This window comes from Alexandromys fortis, unplaced genomic scaffold (assembly GCF_014885135.2).
Source record: "Alexandromys fortis isolate MF-2015 unplaced genomic scaffold, M_Fortis_MF-2015_v1.1 scaffold_10, whole genome shotgun sequence".
Lineage (NCBI taxonomy): Eukaryota > Metazoa > Chordata > Mammalia > Rodentia > Cricetidae > Alexandromys > Alexandromys fortis.
In genome coordinates this window covers 19406896-19423585 of record NW_026067895.1, presented here as the reverse complement: position 1 = coordinate 19423585, position 16690 = coordinate 19406896, and the positions used below count along the sequence as shown (strand labels likewise).

Genomic DNA, 16690 nt, shown 5'->3' with positions numbered 1-16690 from the left:
GTTGATCTGAATACCCGTGCTAACAATGTTCTGTTCAGAAAGTTTTCTCCTGTGTCAGTGAGTTCCAGGCTATTCCCTGCTTTCTCTTCAGTTGGGTTCAGTACATCTGGTTTTGTGTGAGGTCTGATCCATTTAGAGTTGAGTTTTGTGCAGTCTGGTAAGTATTTATTTGCATTCTACAGGCGGCCATCCATTCTACAGCTCCATTTGTTGAAGATACTACTTTTTTTTTCTAGTGTATATTTCTGGCTTCTTTATAGAAAATCAGGTATCCATAGCTGTGTAGTTTTATGTCTTCAATTTAATTTCATTGATCAACATGTCTAGTTTGTGCAATACCATACTGTTTTTATTACTATATCTCTATAGTACAATTTGAGGTCAGAGATGGCGATACCTCTGTATCATAAATAATAAAAACCCAGAGACAGATATTGGGGTTCAACTTCAATATAAGAAAAGCAAAGCAGCCAGCCACTGGCTCTTACCTCTTCCTCAGACCAAAAATGGGTGAGACCTGGTCTCCACTAATCCTGAAGACTCCATACCCCACACTCCACACTCCACTGAGTTCCTGTCTCTTCCCCCTTATATTCCTCTCTCTGCCCAGATTTATCGATCCCATCTCCAACTCCCTAGTGCTGGGATTAAAAGCATGGGATCCCAAGTGCTGGAATCCCTTTTGTACGAGTTCTGTTTCTCTTTAGACAGATTTTTGTGTAGTCCAGGGTGGCCTTGAACTCCCAGAGATCTACCTCTGTCTCCCAAGTCCTGGGATTAACTGGGATTAAAGGTGTGTGTTACCACTCCCTGGTTGACTAGTTTGACCGCTTTGCCCGCTGATCTTCAGGCAAGCTTTATTTATTGAAACCCAAATAATACACCATGACACGCCTCCACCAGTTCTTTTATTATTCAAGATGGTTTTAGTTATTCTGAATTTTGTGATTCCATCTTATCTGAAAATTATCCCTTTAGTATCTGTGAAGAATTGTGTTGCAGTTTTGACGGGGATCGCATTGATTGAATCTGTAGATTGCTTTTGCTAGGGTGGTCATTTTTACTGTGTTAATCCTGTTAATCCATGAGCATGGGAGATCTTTTCATTTTCTGATATGTTGCTAAACTTCTTTCTTCAGTGTTTTAAAGTTTTTATCACACAAGTCTTTCACTTCCTTGTTTAGAGTTATCCCAAGATACTTTATATTATTTGAGGCTCTTGTGAAAGGTGTTTCTCTGATTTCTTTCTCAGGCCATTTTTCATTTTCATATAGAAGGGTTACTGATTTGGGGGAGCTAATTTTGTATCCAGCTACTTTGTTGAAAGCGTTTATCACCTGTAAGAGTTTTCTAGTGAAATATACTGGTCACTTATGTATACTATCTTATCATCTGCAAATAAAGAACTTTGACGTCTTCCTTTCCCATTTGTAACCCCCTTGATCTCCTCCAGGTGCCGTTGCTCTAGCTAATACTTCAAGTACTTATTATGTTGACTAGGTATGGAGAGAGTGAACAACCTTGTCTTATTCCTGATTTTTGTGGAATTGCTTTGAGTTTGTTTCCATTTAAGTTGGATTAGTTATGGGCTTGTTGTAAAATGACTACCTTTATTATGTCGAGGCATGTCCCTTATATCTCTAGTCTCTTCAGGATTCTTATCATAAAGGCATGTTTGATTTCTGTCAAAGGCCTTTTCTGCATCTAATGAGATGATCACGTGTTTATTTTTCAGTTTGTTTATGTGGTGGACTACATTTATCTATTTCCATATGGTCAGCCATCCCTGAATCTCTGGGATGAAGTCTACTTGATTACAGTGAGTGATGTTTTTATGTATTCTTAGATTTTGTTTGCAAGTATTTTATTGAAAATGTTTGAATCTATGTTCACAAAAGAAATTGGCCTGCAATTCTCTTTCTTTGTAGGGTCTTTATGTGTCGGGGTAACTGTGATCTTGTAAAGTGAACTGGGAAATGTACCTTCTGTTTCTAGATTGTGAAATAATTTGAGAAGAAATATTGTCATTAGCTTTTCTTTGAAAATCCAGTAGAATTCTGCACTAAAACCACCTGGCCCTGGGTGTTTTGGATAAGGTTTAATGACTGCTTCTATTTCATTAGGGGCTATAGATTTGTTTACATTTCTTATCTGGCCTTGATTTCACTTTGGCAAGTGGTATGTATCAAGAAAATTATCAATTTCTTTTAGATCTTCCAATTTTATGGAGTACAGGGCTTTCAAGTATCTTCATATGAGTCCCTGGAGCTCCCTAGTATTTGTTGTTATGTCTTCTTTTTATTTCTAATTTGTTAATTTGAATCTTCTTTCTCCACCCTTTAGTTAATTAAATAAGGATTTCTCAATCATCTTGATTTGCTTGTTTGTTTCTATGATTTTAGCCCTGAGTTTGGTTGTTTCCTTCCATTTATTCGTCTTGGATATGATTTCTTCCGCCCTGCCCCCCCTCCGACTGAAAATGAGAGACTAGGCTTAACCTTCAGATGTTTTATTTCAAATACTACCCAAATAGGTTTCACCTGACCACTTGCTCTTAAAAGAAACCCCTTCTGTGAAGGTTTGACTAGGAATGTCACAGAGCAGCAGGTAGGCTAAGTACACATCTTTACCTCTCCCTCATTTTCTCCAAACCCACCCCCAAACAAGTCTCATCCTCAACTCTGTACCAAACCTTCCATCTCCAGAGGATCACACAGATCTTCTCTTCCAAACTTCCTTCCCCCGTTCTCATTGCTTTATCCCAGCCCTCAACTCAGGCTGCCATTCCCTGGGAAAGCCACAGGCCACTCTGGCCAGGGACACAGGTAGCTTAACGTAGATCTCCACTTCAAACTCAATCCCCCAGTCTCATCCCCAGCTCTGTAGCAAACCACCTGCTGTGGCCTCACCTCCCTCCCTGCCCCAATCTCAAGGGGATCACATGGAACTTCTTCTCTAGTCTTCCCCACCCCTCCCCCCTGCCTCCAAGAAACACATCTTAGCATCAAGGATAGACATCGCTTGAGATTAAAAGAATGGAAAAAGATATTAAAAAGAAATGGACTCGAGAAGTAAGCTGGTGTAGGCATTTTAATATCTGACAAAATAGAATCCAAACCAAAACTAATAGAAGAGATAGGGAAGGAAACTACATACTCATCAAAGGAAAAAAAATCCACAAAAGGACACTGCAACTCTTAATATTTATGCACCAAACACAAGGGCACCCATGTTTGTAAAAGAAACACCGCTACAGCTTAAACCACATTGTTGAAATAGGAGCGGCGGGGCTGCGTCCCCAGCACCCCAGCTGCCTGCTAGCTTATGTCCGAAATAACAACACACAAACTGTATTCACTTAAACACTGCTTGCCCATTATATCTAGCTTCTTCTCGGCTAACTCTCGCACCTGGACTAGCCCATTTCTAATAATGCGTGTAAGCACCCCAAGGTGCGCTTACCGGGAAGATTCTAACCTATGTCCATCTTGGGTCGGAGCTTCATCGCGTGTGCCTCAGGGAGCAGAGCTATCGGGAGAGCGGAGCATGGCGTCTCTGCTCCAGAGAGCAGAGCTGTCAGGTCTCTCCAGGAGCAGAGCAGAGTCTGACCTCACTTCCTCTTCCTCCCAGAATTCTATTCTGTTTACTCCACCCACCTATGTTCTAACCAATAAAATGGGCTAAGCCAGTTTCTTTATTAGCCAATGACCTTCCTCCATCACCACATGTTGACCCTCATTCACTGATAGTGGGTGTCTTAGTCAGGGTTCCTATTGCTGCAATGAAACACCATGACCAGAAAGCAAGTTGAGGAGAAAAGGCCTTATTTGGCTTATATTTCCATATTGCTGTTCATTATTGAAGGAAGTCAGGACAGGAACTCAAACAGGGCTGATCCTGGAGATATAAGTTGATGCAGAGGTCATGGACAGGTGCTACTTGGTAGCTTGCTCCCCGTGGCTTGCTCAGCCAGCTTTCTTATAGAACCCAGGACTACCAGCTCAGGGATGGTACCACCCACAATGGCCCTCCCCCATTGCTCACTAGTTGAGGAAATGCCTTATAGATGGATCTCATGGAGGCATTTCCTCAACTGAAGCTCCTTCCTCTCTGATGACTCTAGCTTATATCAAGTTGACACACAAAACCAACCAGTATAGTAGAAGACTTCAATATCTCACTCGTACCAATAGACAAGTCATCTAGACAAAAACTAAACAGAGAAATGTTGGCGATAACTAATGTTATAAACCAAATGGACTTAACAGGCATTTACAGAACATTTCATTCAAACATAAAAGAATATACCTTCTTCTCAGCACCTCATGGAACTTCCTTTGAAACTGACCACATATTCAGAAAAAAAAGCAAGTCTCAACTATGCAAGAAAATTCCAATAACATCCCGGATCCTATATGGTCACCACAGTTTAAAATTGGAGAGCATCAACAGAAACAACAGAAAGCTTACAAAGTCATGGAAACTGAACAATTCACTATTGAATGAAAAATGAGTCAAAAATTAAGAAAAAAATTAAAGGCTTTCTAGAATTAAATTAAAATGAGCACAGGATATATTCAAACTTATGGGACACAATGAAATCAGTGCTAATACCAACAGATTAGTACTGTATCACTATATTAGTGCTACATTAGTGCTTTCCCTTTCTAAAAATGGGGAACATTTGGTCAAAGTCTTACAGGATCCAACCTGAGTAGCCTGTAGCATGTGCTCATGGCAGTTCCTAAAATCACTTCCAAGTGTCAATCATCAGAGAGGATAGTCCTCAGCAAAAATCTGTACCTGGTACTGGCAGGACCATCACAACCTAAAGAAAGGGAGTGTAACCCTGCCAAACAAGTGCAGGCATCTGGCCTGAGACACAGTCTAGCGTAGAAAGAGACGGGGTTATAATGCCAAGACACTGTCAGAAACCTCAAGAGAGTACGGGGACCGCTTTAAAGAGGAGAAAATGTGTCCCCTTTCAAACGGAGATAAAGAAGAAGCTTATGAAAGCAACAGAGCAACAGACTCGACACAGATCTGTTAAGTTCTGGACTGGCGTGCCAGCAGAGAGGTCACGAACCTAAGCCTTCACGGCAGACAGACTCTAAAGGAGCAAATTCAGCTCCACTGATTCCTAGCTGTGGGCTGTGACCCTGAGTGCATCCCTTCCTCTCCCCAAGCCCTAGGTTCTTCATCTGCAAATGATGCTAATGATCACTTTATAGAGCTGGGGTAAAGGTGCAACAGGCTCCTTTATAACAAGCATTCAGTCCAGCCCGCAGCAAACAGAAGGCTTTCAATAAACTATAGTCATTACGGTTTCTCAAATATATTATTAATCAGATGACTGGGGAGCACTTAAAAGGGGAAGGTGATAGTCAATCAGCTCCTCATTCTATAAATATATCTCGTGCACACTAAGGCTCTTCCTTAGAAAACGACGGAAAGGTGTAGCAGAGACGTGCCATTTACATTCTGTCTGGAAAGGACAAATGGGCTTATTCATTACCCATCCCAAGTTCCCGTTGCTGATTTCACTGTACATGGTTCTTTCTGCTCGATCTGGCGGGGAGGTTGTAATTCTGCATTTTTGTGTGTGGCATTGCAATCTCTCTGTTGCCATGGAGAGATAAAGGGAAAAGGAGTCAGACCCTGGCTTCAGAACAAACAGTGCCAAAGAACAAATATGGGGGGGGGGGGGACGGGGAGTAACAAAAGCAAATGGAAAAAGCAAAATGTTTTTCTGCTTGAACATATATAGGGCAGTGTGAAATCTCTGCTGGTACAAGATATAAAAAGAATCAGTGCTTCATATTGTAAATATTGATTTGAGTTCATATTTTAAATGTATAAAACTGGCCATTGAAGACAGTAGAAGCAGAATGCAGATGATACTAATGATACATCTCTTCTCTATGTTATTTTCCAAATGCTTAGAGTTCGTTTTAAACCCTTAATTTTTTTTTCTTTTGGTTGTCATCCCAACACCTGGGTTGTTTGAATTGCAAAAAAAAAAAGATAATAACACTCTATGGCTTCTTTTCACTTAGATTTGGAAGAATAGAAAAACTTAAGAGATGTTATTGGTGGCTACAGAGGGGTTGTTGGGGCGGAGGGAGATAGCCATTGTCTTCTTTTGTGTAGCCACCAATGACTATACAGCAGGCTCCAGTGGATAGCTCCAAACCCATGCTCATGCAGACAGCCTTGGTTAAACGCAGGGGGTCACAAAACAAAAAGTCAAAAATGTGAGAAGAGACCCTGGAGGGCTAGGGATGGGGGGGACCAGAAATGGGAGGGGAAAGAAAGTGGCAGGGACATGATCAGAACACACTGTGTATGTGTGTGAAATTGTCAGAGGACAGGCATAATAAGCTATGAAAATATTTTAATTATATTATTTAATTTCATAGAAACAGTTCAAATACTTACTATTCTGAGGAAAGACTTCATTCAAATGATGGAGTTAGACACCCAAGGCAGTCTGCTCATCAGCCACTTATTACAGTCTATATATTTCCCTGTACATTCCTACCCACAACAAACCCAAGAGGCTTAGAGGGCGCTTTCCATTTTTAAACAAAAGAACTAAGGCCCAGAGAAACTGTTGGAGTTTTCTAAGCTCTCACTTCTTATAAAACGCAGCTGAGGTGTTTTCAACTCTTGTCTTCTGACTCTAAGGTTGGGGACCATCACTCTGATGCTGCTTCCTACCTGGCAAAAACAGTTTAGGGGTCAGAGCAAAGGCTGGGAAACACGAAGCCTGTAACTTCATCCCTAGTGTTCAAAGTTGTGGGATGCTGGGGAATACCTTTAGCTTTGTAAAGCCATTTTTATTTGTAGAAGGGAAATGCAGAGGCCTAGAGTGTCTGGGGTCACTCTGCAATTTCACCCATAGTTTGTCATCGATGGAGGATTTACCACGAAACTAAGAAAGCCTGAGCTACAGAGGCCCTCACTGTGCGGTTCCTGCAAATGTCAGTTGTTTCTGGGAACTGTGGAACGTTCCAGGTGGACAGAGAAAGGCGACTATCAGGAAGCATTTCTATCTAGTCATTTCTGGGAAATGACCTGACGGGATTCCTCAGGTATCTGTAACCGGATATTTCTCTCTCACCAGCCCGTTCCTGAAAAACTACTCTGAGGCTTAATATTAATTGCAAACTGTTTGGTCTGTTAGCTCAGGCTTATTAGTGACTAACAATTACAACTTAAATTAGCCCATTTCTATTATTCTACATTTACCATGAGGGTTGTGGCTTGTTACCTCACTTCTTGCTTCTCTGGTGGCTGCTGGTGTCTCCCTGGCTCCCTCTTCTTTCTCCCTGTGCCTCTGCTTAGATTTCCCACATGGCTCTCTTTTGCCAGGCTATTGGCCAAATCAGCTTTTTAACCAATGGTAATAAGACATTCACAACATACAGAAAGACATCCCACAGCAGATATCATGGAGAAATCACCTGAATTATTTCTGATATTCCTAGAATCTGAAGGATAAGTATTCTTTTTCTTTTCTTTTCTTTATTTTCAAGACAGGGTTTTTCTGAGTATTCATTTTATAGCTAATTTATAGTCATGATTTTTATATAAAAATCTATTATCTATTCAGTTTTCCACTAAATAAGACTTCAAAAATTGTATAGTCCGTGGAGTTTAACTCTGGTTCTGTGTAACACCAAGAAAGGGACGAGGAAAAAGAGGGATTCTGAAGCAGGAGAACAGAAACCCCTTCAAGGTGCCTCGCCGGTTACATTATTAGACTGCTTCCTCTTTGAAATAATCCAAATAATCACTCCCCTTCCCACTTCACTAGGTGCAATAAATCACCCCAGACTCCTTTTACAAACCATTTCCTTTGGAGAAGTGGGGAATGTCCAAAGCACGAGTCTTTCTGAAAGGCTGCTGTCTTGGTTCCTCTTAGACCCATGTTGATTGTAAGCAGACCAGAGCCTGCAGATTTACCCATGGGCTCCTGTATTTGTCCCCATCTTCCTGCCTATGATCCTGCCTGCCAGCCTCATCTCTGCCTTGGCCTGGAACCTCTGGACGCTTAGTTTCCATGATGACTAAGCTCAGGAAGGCTGTGGCAAAGTTCTGTAACTAAGTCACTCCCTGTGTGTCAGTCAGCTTTGCATCCGTACAATCAAGTACCCAGAGCAGGACACTTAGGCAGTAAAGTCCTAGTCTGAGATTAGCCAGCGCATTCATCTAAGACTCTGGTAAAGGCAGTACATCCTGGTAGAAGCACGTGTCAGAGTGAGCTGACAGTTGAGGGTAGGAAGAGGGTAGGAAGGGAGGAGAGAGGAGGGAAAAGAGGCAGTGTACATGAGAGAGTAAAGCACAATTAATAAGAACGCGGAGAGAAATTGGGGTCCAACCTGAAGATTTAAAAAGCAAAGCAGCCAGCCACTGGCTCTTACCTTGACCTCAGTCTGAAATGGCGATCCTGCCTCTAGGAATCTCAGAATGAGACTGAAGATGAGAGTTGTCTCCTCCTGTTTTATAATCTCTCTACGGCTGGGATTAAAGGCGTGCACAACTAGTATTAAAGGCACGCGCTGCCGTGTTTCTATGGCAACTAGTGTGGCTACTGGAATTAAAGGTGCCTGTCATTGTGGGTACTGAGATTAAAGGTGTGTGTTTCCGTTACTTGGTCTGTAAGGCTGAGCGGTGGGGTTGTTTGACTCTCAGATCTTCAGGCAAGTTTTATTTATTAAAATGCAATTGAAAAGCCACTACGAGAGAGTGAGTGAGAGAGATAGAGAGAGAGACAGAGACAGAGATGGATGGAGGTTCTACAGTCCCTTTAGAGATCCTATGTTCTATGGCCTATAGGCCTCCCATCGCCTTGACCACTCAACCCTTTCCAATAGCACAATCTTGGGGCAGAGCCTTTAAAACAAGGGGCTCAAGAGATGTTACTTATATTCCAACTCTAGCACTTTTTCCCTCTGTGAAGACTGGAGCTGTCCAACAGAACTTCCCACTGCGCTGAAAGCGGTCCTTGGCGGTACTGTCTGAGGTAGTCTTTGCCAATAGCCATTGCAGCTTTTAGTTTATTACATTTTAATGGACTTGTGTGGCTAGTGGCTCCCATACTGAGCAGCACAATTCTAGGCCTCAGATGTCCTAAAGATCAACCTGTGGATCAGTCTATGTAACAGGTTTCAGGGCCCGAGTCCTCAGAAACAGGAATAAGAACATAGTGAATGAGAAAAAAAAATCAGTAGTACCCAGACTTTCTATAAGCATTGGAAATTGATTACTTTGCTCTTGTTCTATAATGGATATTAAAGTGAAATTAAAATAGAGACTTATTATTGAGGGCCCACTAAATGCCTATCTATCTATCTATCTATCTATCTATCTATCTATCTATCTATCTCCGTGTGTGAGAGTCTACTAAATGCCAAGGTCAAACTTTATATACATCAATATGCCAGAGACTAAAACATTCTGGCATGCTTTCCTCCCCAGACCTTGGCAACCTCTGTAAGGAGTCTTTCTCTGTCCCACCAGCCAGCTCCCAAATAATCACATGGAGATTTATTATTAATTATGAAAGGTTGGCCTACAGTTTAGGCTTGTCCCTAAGAAGTTTTTATAATTTAAATTAACCCATTTCTATTCATTTGCATGAAGCCATGTGGCTCGTGGCTTGTTACCTCATCTCCTACATGTCATGCCTCCTCTCTGCATCTTGCTGGTGACTCTGTCTTCTTCTTCCCAGCATTCTCTCTGCTCCAAAAATCCTGCCTAGCTATTGGCTGTTTAGCTTTTTATTAAATCAATCACCGTGACATATCTTCATACAGTGGAAAGGAATATTCCACAATAAGCCTTTGTTTTGTTAATTACACTAAAGATTGGGGTGCCAGACTGAAGAAACAAAAGAAAAAGAGGAAAGGTTTTTGTATTACATGCAAAGGAGGCTGTGCTCAAGGGGTTGGAAATCCCTGGATGGCAGGTGGAAGGGAACCAAGTAGAGGAGCAGTGACGTTAGGAGGAGAGAAAGGTAGCCAATGAGGGGCATCGGAGACTCAGCTGCTAACAGGCTTTGAGGGTGCTTTGCTGGTGCCAGAGGCTGCAGTAATCACAAATATGAAATGTGCTTTTTAGCGCCATGTCCCAGGCACTCTTTCTGCCTATCAATACCTTTAATCCCGACCCTTTGGGTCTCGCAGAGTTCTTGGAGGCTCAGAATCATTGATCAATGAGTTAGGACAGCAGTAAGAATGGCCATCAGGATGACATGAAGGAGAATGGACAGAAACACAGCACAGCATCTAAATTCTGCTGATGTTGACAATACATATGCACATACCTCTAAGAAAGACAGAGCATGCTTGTTCTAGCTGTTCTACCTTTCGTAGTTTCTGGTCTTAAGAGACAGATGCCACTATTAGCTTCATTTTACAGGTAGGCACTGAGGCATACAGATGACCTCAGTCACCTGCCCAGGACATACAAACATATACGTATATTTTAATGTAATTTGGGAATTATGACAGTCTACTCAGACAGGATTAGAAGGGAAGACCCTATTGGTTTGAGGTTCACATATGAGTTCCCAGGAGCTCCAAGAGCTTGAATGGCTTAACTGAAATGATATCACAAGATTTGAATTTTAAAACATTAGACTTTACACATTCTTTTTTGTTTGTTTGCTTTTGGGACAGGGTTTCTGGTTATTCTGGAACCAGCTCATAGACCAGGCTGGCCTTGAACTCACAGAGATCTGTTGTGGAATATTCCTTTACACTGTGAGAAGATGTTTTACTGTGATTGGTTTAATCAAAAGCTAACCTGCCAATAGCTAGGCAGGAGGTGTAGGCAGGACCCCTGGACAGAGAGAACTCTGGGGGGAAAGAAAGGTGGAGTCTGAAGCAGATGTAGAGGGAGCAAGGCATACAGGAGGAGAGTTAAAAGCTACTAGGTATGTGGCAACGCGTAGATGAATAGAAATGGATTAGTTTAAGTTATAAGAGCTTGTGGGACAAGTCTAAGCTATAGGTCAAGCTTTTATAACTAATAAGAGGTCTCTGTATCTTTTTTGTAAGCTGGTGGCCCAAAGAAAAATCTGTTACAGAAATCTGCCTACCACTGCCTCCCAGGTGCCAGGATTAAAGGCTTGTGCCATGATCCCCCGGCTCTCTGTCTCTTTCTCTTTTTTAAAATATATGTATAATTAATTTTTCTTTTCTTTTCATTGGTGTTTTGCCAGAAGCCCTGAACCTGGAGTTATTGACAGGTGTGAGTTGCCATGTGAGTGCTGGAAATTGAACCTGGGTCCTCTGGAAAAGCAGTCTGTGCTCTTAACCCCTGAGCCATCTCTCCAGCTCCCACATTCTTTCAAATATACTAGCGCTTTCAATCTCTCAGTTACCCTTAGAAACTTCTGGGGGAAAAGTCACCACCTTTGATAACCCACACAGTCAGTAAGGAGATGCTGAGGCTTGATAGAATGGTTGGGAGGGATGATTTCCATGGCTCCGCCTCCTGGAGCAGGTGGTGTTGCCCGGGGCTACTCCACCTGAGTTATGAGAAATATATCACAATGAGAATGACAGAAAGGGGAAATGGTTTGGGGGGGGAAATGGGATTTATGAGCCAAGGCCAAAGAAACTAGATTTTATTCTGGTCTCTCAATTCTCTCAGCATAAAAATGATTTTTAAAAATCTGGTGCCGTGGGCATTAGCCAAATATTTTAATAGGTGGGTCTAAAAATTTACTTCCGAGCTCTGACCTGGAGACAAGGGTGACACAGGTGTGCATGTGGCGCTGTGCACGGCATTTCCACAGCAAAGACACTTTGGGATACTATAGAATAACGGCCTGAGTTGAACTCTAGCTTTGGTCCTTGTTAGCTATAGGCTAACTGAAAGAACTTTAATCTTACTATCTTGAAAATAATTTTTAAAATGAAATATTTATTATTATTTTGGGGGATTTAATTATTTTATTTTTTTATATTTATGTGTATGTGTTCCTCTCTGAGTTTATGTGCACCATGCATGCTGGCAGAGGCCAGAGTTTTTCAGATTCCCCTGGAACTGGGATTGCAATGAGTTGTAAGTCACCCAGCTTGGGTGCTGGGAATTGAACTTGGGTCCTCTGCAAGCAGCAAACACTCTTAACCTCTGAGTCAATTCTCCATCCCCTAGGGGAAATTATATTTTGCTCCTACACTACTGTCTGGTGTGGCAAATTGGATTTAAGGATTATTTTGAATGACTGCCAAGGTAGCCCGGCACACGGCAGGTATCCAGTGATTTAAGGGATGGAAAGATAGAGTTGGAGGAGCGGTTGGAAGGACAATCTGTAAGACATGGGGCGTGCATCAGAAGCGGTGAGCTACACTCTGAAGAAGGCAAACAGTTTGTGATTTTTCAGGGCATCCTTTGAGTACTGCCCAATGCTTCAGAATCACTTAGAATTAAACAAACTGGCTGTGGAAGTATTTTCTGATTGAAAAAAAAAATCTTGGGCTTACCTTTCATTTTCTCTAGAGATTTTTTTCATCAATAGTACACACCTTTATCAACCCATAGTTACAATTTTAATTGCTGAAATGTCGGTTAAGCAGGATCCTTCCCAAAAGCTACAAAGCGTTGAGCGTTTCCTGAAAAGTCTGCTGTCCCTGAAATGGCTGCCATGGAAATTCCTTTAAAGGCCAAGGAAAAACCAGACCTACCCTAAAGTGCTTTAGAAGTATCAACAGAAGAACTAATTAATTCTCTTCAAAGACGTTAGCATAGTTTAGAGCTATAGCTGAAGCATTGAAGGAAATGAATGACTGTCGTACTGGCAAATAACTATTCTCCTTTCAAACAGAGAGTGAAGTTATAGAGTGTTAATCCTCCAACCCATGTAGCAGAAATGCCAACATCTGCATGTGGCCACAGACGTTCTTGGGTTTCATCCCCAGAAGAAAAAAAAAAAAAAGGATTCTAGCGGGGAACAGTTGTTTGTCGTGCTCTTTTGGAATGCAGTCAGCCAGTGTCTGTGAGTGACCGCAGGGAAATTCGCCTGTTTTATCCTCAAGATTTACAGGAAACAGAAGAGACCCTCTTCCAATGGAGAACCGAATTTAATAGGGCCTGAGTGTTCGCTGGGGGATTCCCCGGAGCTCACTGAATGACGGGTATTGTTGCCAATCAGCCTCAGCCAGCAGAGCCCGGCTCACAATTGCGGCTGGCTTTTCTGCCTCTCAAAAGCGCAAATATGGTCCTGCCTCTTGATGAGTCTTCTCAGCTGCCTCAGTTTCTCCAGGTTTCTTCAAGTACCCAAACCTTATCATTACAGACGCGTGCTTGCGATAGGACTCATTGGTAGAGGCTGAGGCTGGCCTTCCGTATGGGCCTCTGGCCCCAGCAAATCCTGGACCCAGGTCCCACAGTAGTCTGCTTTTGTCATCTGGGTCACATTATCGGTCGTGTTCTGTACTTCTCCTGCCTGTCCCTGAGGCAAGGGCCACTTCTCTTACAGATGCGCAGTTGGTGAGAACTGCATTTTGATGTTAAGAGACCCGGCATGAGCTGAGCTCAGGCTTCTCATGTGCAGCTGTGGATACCTTGTGTGCGCAGTGAGGGGGTGTGGAAAAGGAATGTAACCGAAGGGTTAAAAGACATGATTTATGGACTGCTTCTAGCGTTTAGCAGGATGGCTTTAGGTCAGAAAAATAATTTTGAAAAATTGATTCTCCTTGCTTCTCATCCACCCGTTGCCACTTGTTTAGTAAAAGATGTAATAAATCACAAGTTAAGAGAGTGTAAGATAGCAAACCTTGTGTTTCTAGACAAACCACTGGACTATACAAAAGTCGTAGTAATCAATTCCTTAGAAACCGGCATAATACAATGGTGTGTGTCTCTCCTGTGTTTTATAAAAGCACATGCACACACACACTCATATTAATGGAAAAGAGCATGTGTAAGAACTTGTCAACAGTTCCCTGTATGTAAGGGGGGAATTTATCCTTTTGCATTAATAGCCTTTCTATTTTCTTCAGCAGATATAAATTACTTACAGAACTCAAATCCATTTCTAAAACCGCTGTGTAGCCCTTAAATGGCACTGCATATTTAAAAGACACTGCTCCCTTGGTGCCTGGTGTGGCGTGAGAACACTGGCAAAGCGGCACAGGGGCAGCATGTGCCCAAGATTGTGTTCCAGCATCCTGGATCTTGGGAGGGGACCCAGTGGCGGCCCAAGGAAAATGTTTCCTTATTCTGCATAGTTAAACGATATAAGGCTGCTCAAGAAACAAATTGTCCTGGCACACAGCAGGTAGGAAATGGAAATGCTAACCAAGGGAATGGTCCTCCAGGCAGGAAATCTACAGGGGAGATATGTTTTCAAAGGTGCAGGGCAGCTAGCTGGGATACACTGTGCCTAGATTTTTTTTTCTGTCTATCTACTTGCTCTGTCTCAACAGGACATAAGCCCCCTTGCCACTCTAAACACCCAGCTCATGTTGAATGTGATGTGCATGCAGCGTACACAGCATACGATTATGCACACACAAACACACACCTGAATTTCCCTGTTCAGAGCCTGTGTGCAGAAAAGATGGAAAGCTACCAAGATCTAGACACGTGCTGTTCATTAGGTGGGAAAGAAAAAAAAAAAAAGGCCTCTCAAGAAATGGAAAGGGATGGCACCGTGGAAGAAGGGAAATTCTAAAAATGGTTGATCAGCAGAAGTGCTCTATGGTGATGGTGGGGGAGGGGGCCGTGCTGTAAAGCAAGGCCAGCTATAGATCCCAAGCCAAAGCTGGGAAACTGACAGAAAGAAAAAAGTGGGCGTGTAGATTTGAAATCAAGTGAACTTGGATTCCGTCTGACTTCGAGAGAATCTCCTCACTCCCACCTCATCGCCAAGTGTCTCATGTGAAAAGACCATCTAAAGGACTGGTTTAGTGCTGAGCTCAGCCACGCTCTCTGAGATGGCCACGGAAGGCTGAGGGAGTCAATGCAGGCTGCAGCAGAGAGCTCATGTCAAGGGTAGGTGGGCCATGGTCAGAGCTCTCCTGGGTGTAGGCAGCAAGAACACGCATTTCCTGTGGGGAAACTAAAAGTTGTAACAAAATATAATGAAAAAGCATGGTTGCAAATTACTGAATTTGTGGAAACTGACTTGTGTTGGTGATTCTAAACAATACCAGTGAGAAACCATTTTCCCCTTGCAAGGATGACCAGTTCTACCACTGCCTGTCTCATGCCCACTCACAAAATAGCACACTGGCAGCAGATGTAGCAAGGAAAGTGGTCACTGCCAGCTTCTCACAAAATAATAAACCCTGAAATAAATCTAACTAAGGAAGTGAAAACTTATATAGTAAAAACATAAAGACACTGAAGAAAGAAGTTAAAGAAGATGCTGAAAGATGGAAAACCTCTTAAGTTGAGGCCATTGGTCCTTTGGCATCAAGTGAGAGATTAAGTCTTAGTTTCATTTTTTTTTTCATGTAGTGTTGGAGGAGAGAGCCACTTGTTTGGTTCCCAGCTGCCCAGCTAACTTGGACCTGAAATAATCACACAGAAACTATATTATTTAAAACACTGCTTTGCCTATTAGCTCTAATTTCTTATCGGCTAGCTCTTACATTTTAATTTAACCCATTTTCATTAATCTGTGTATCACCATGTGACAGTGGCTTACCAGCAAAGTTTAAGCATGTCTGACTCTGGTGGCGGCTCAGTGGGGTCTCTTTGACTCCACCCTTCTTTCTCCCAGCATTAAGTTCTGTCTTCCCCGCCTACCTAAGCTCTGCTCTGCTATAGGTCCAAAGAAGTGTCTATATTCATTAATGGTATTTAAGCATACAGAGGGAAATCCCACATCATCTCCCCTGTTCTGTTTAAATAAAAAAGAAAGCTTTAACTTTAACATAGTAAAATTACATATAACAACACTTATCAAGCAAGAATTACAGTTACAATATTTATATCTACTTTATCATTTATCATAACAAAGAAAAACTGTAACTATAACTATAAATTCTTCAACTCCATCAAAGATTCCAGAAGGATATAATATTCCATCCCTTTCAACGGTTCATTCTGAAGAAGGAGCTGAGAGCTACATCCTGATCAGTAGGCAAAGGGAGAGAGAGAGAGAGAGAGAGAGAGAGAGAGAGAGAGAGAGAGAGAGAGACTGAGCTTGTCATGGGTTTTTGAAACCTAGAAGCCCACCCCCAGTGACACACTTCCTCCAACAAGGTCAAACCCACTCTAACAAGGCCACACCTATATAAGCCTAAGGGAGCTATTCTTATTCAAACTACCACCGTTGCTTTTCTCAAAGGTATGAGAAAACACCTGACAGAAACAACTAAGGGAAGAAGATATAGTTCCTCATGTGGGAAAGACACATTGGAGTTCATAGTGGAAGCATGGGGCTGGGACTCTTCACACCTTAATGGATCAGGAAGTAATGTGTTTCTCCTTTGTCTCTTATTCAGGACCCCAACCCATGGGGCATGGCTACTCATTCTCAGAGCACATCTTCTTCCCTTTAGTTAGTTTTCTCTGGAAATGTCCTCATAGACATCCACAAGATGTGCCTCATTGATTGTCTAGATATTCCTGAAACCAGGCAGGTTGACAGCAGAAATGAACCGTTACACTTGATTTCTTGCCAAGAAGCTCTGGAGGGTGGGGCACCAGGTAGAGGGAAATA

The 16690-nt window shown here is 42.3% G+C and overlaps 1 long non-coding RNA gene across 2 annotated transcripts in view; it reads left to right on the top strand.

Annotated features, from left to right (window-relative positions):
• The window catches only part of LOC126510996 (uncharacterized), a 52391-nt gene that overhangs the window by 13637 nt on the left and 22064 nt on the right, over positions 1 to 16690 (top strand). Inside the window, exon 1 of one of the 2 annotated variants that reach the window (XR_007594580.1) lies at positions 1735 to 1819. The exons of the other annotated variant lie outside the window; for it this stretch is intronic. This is a non-coding gene — a long non-coding RNA (uncharacterized lncRNA). Of the gene's footprint in view, positions 1 to 1734; positions 1820 to 16690 lie in introns of those variants that run through there. 2 annotated transcript variants of the gene reach the window in all.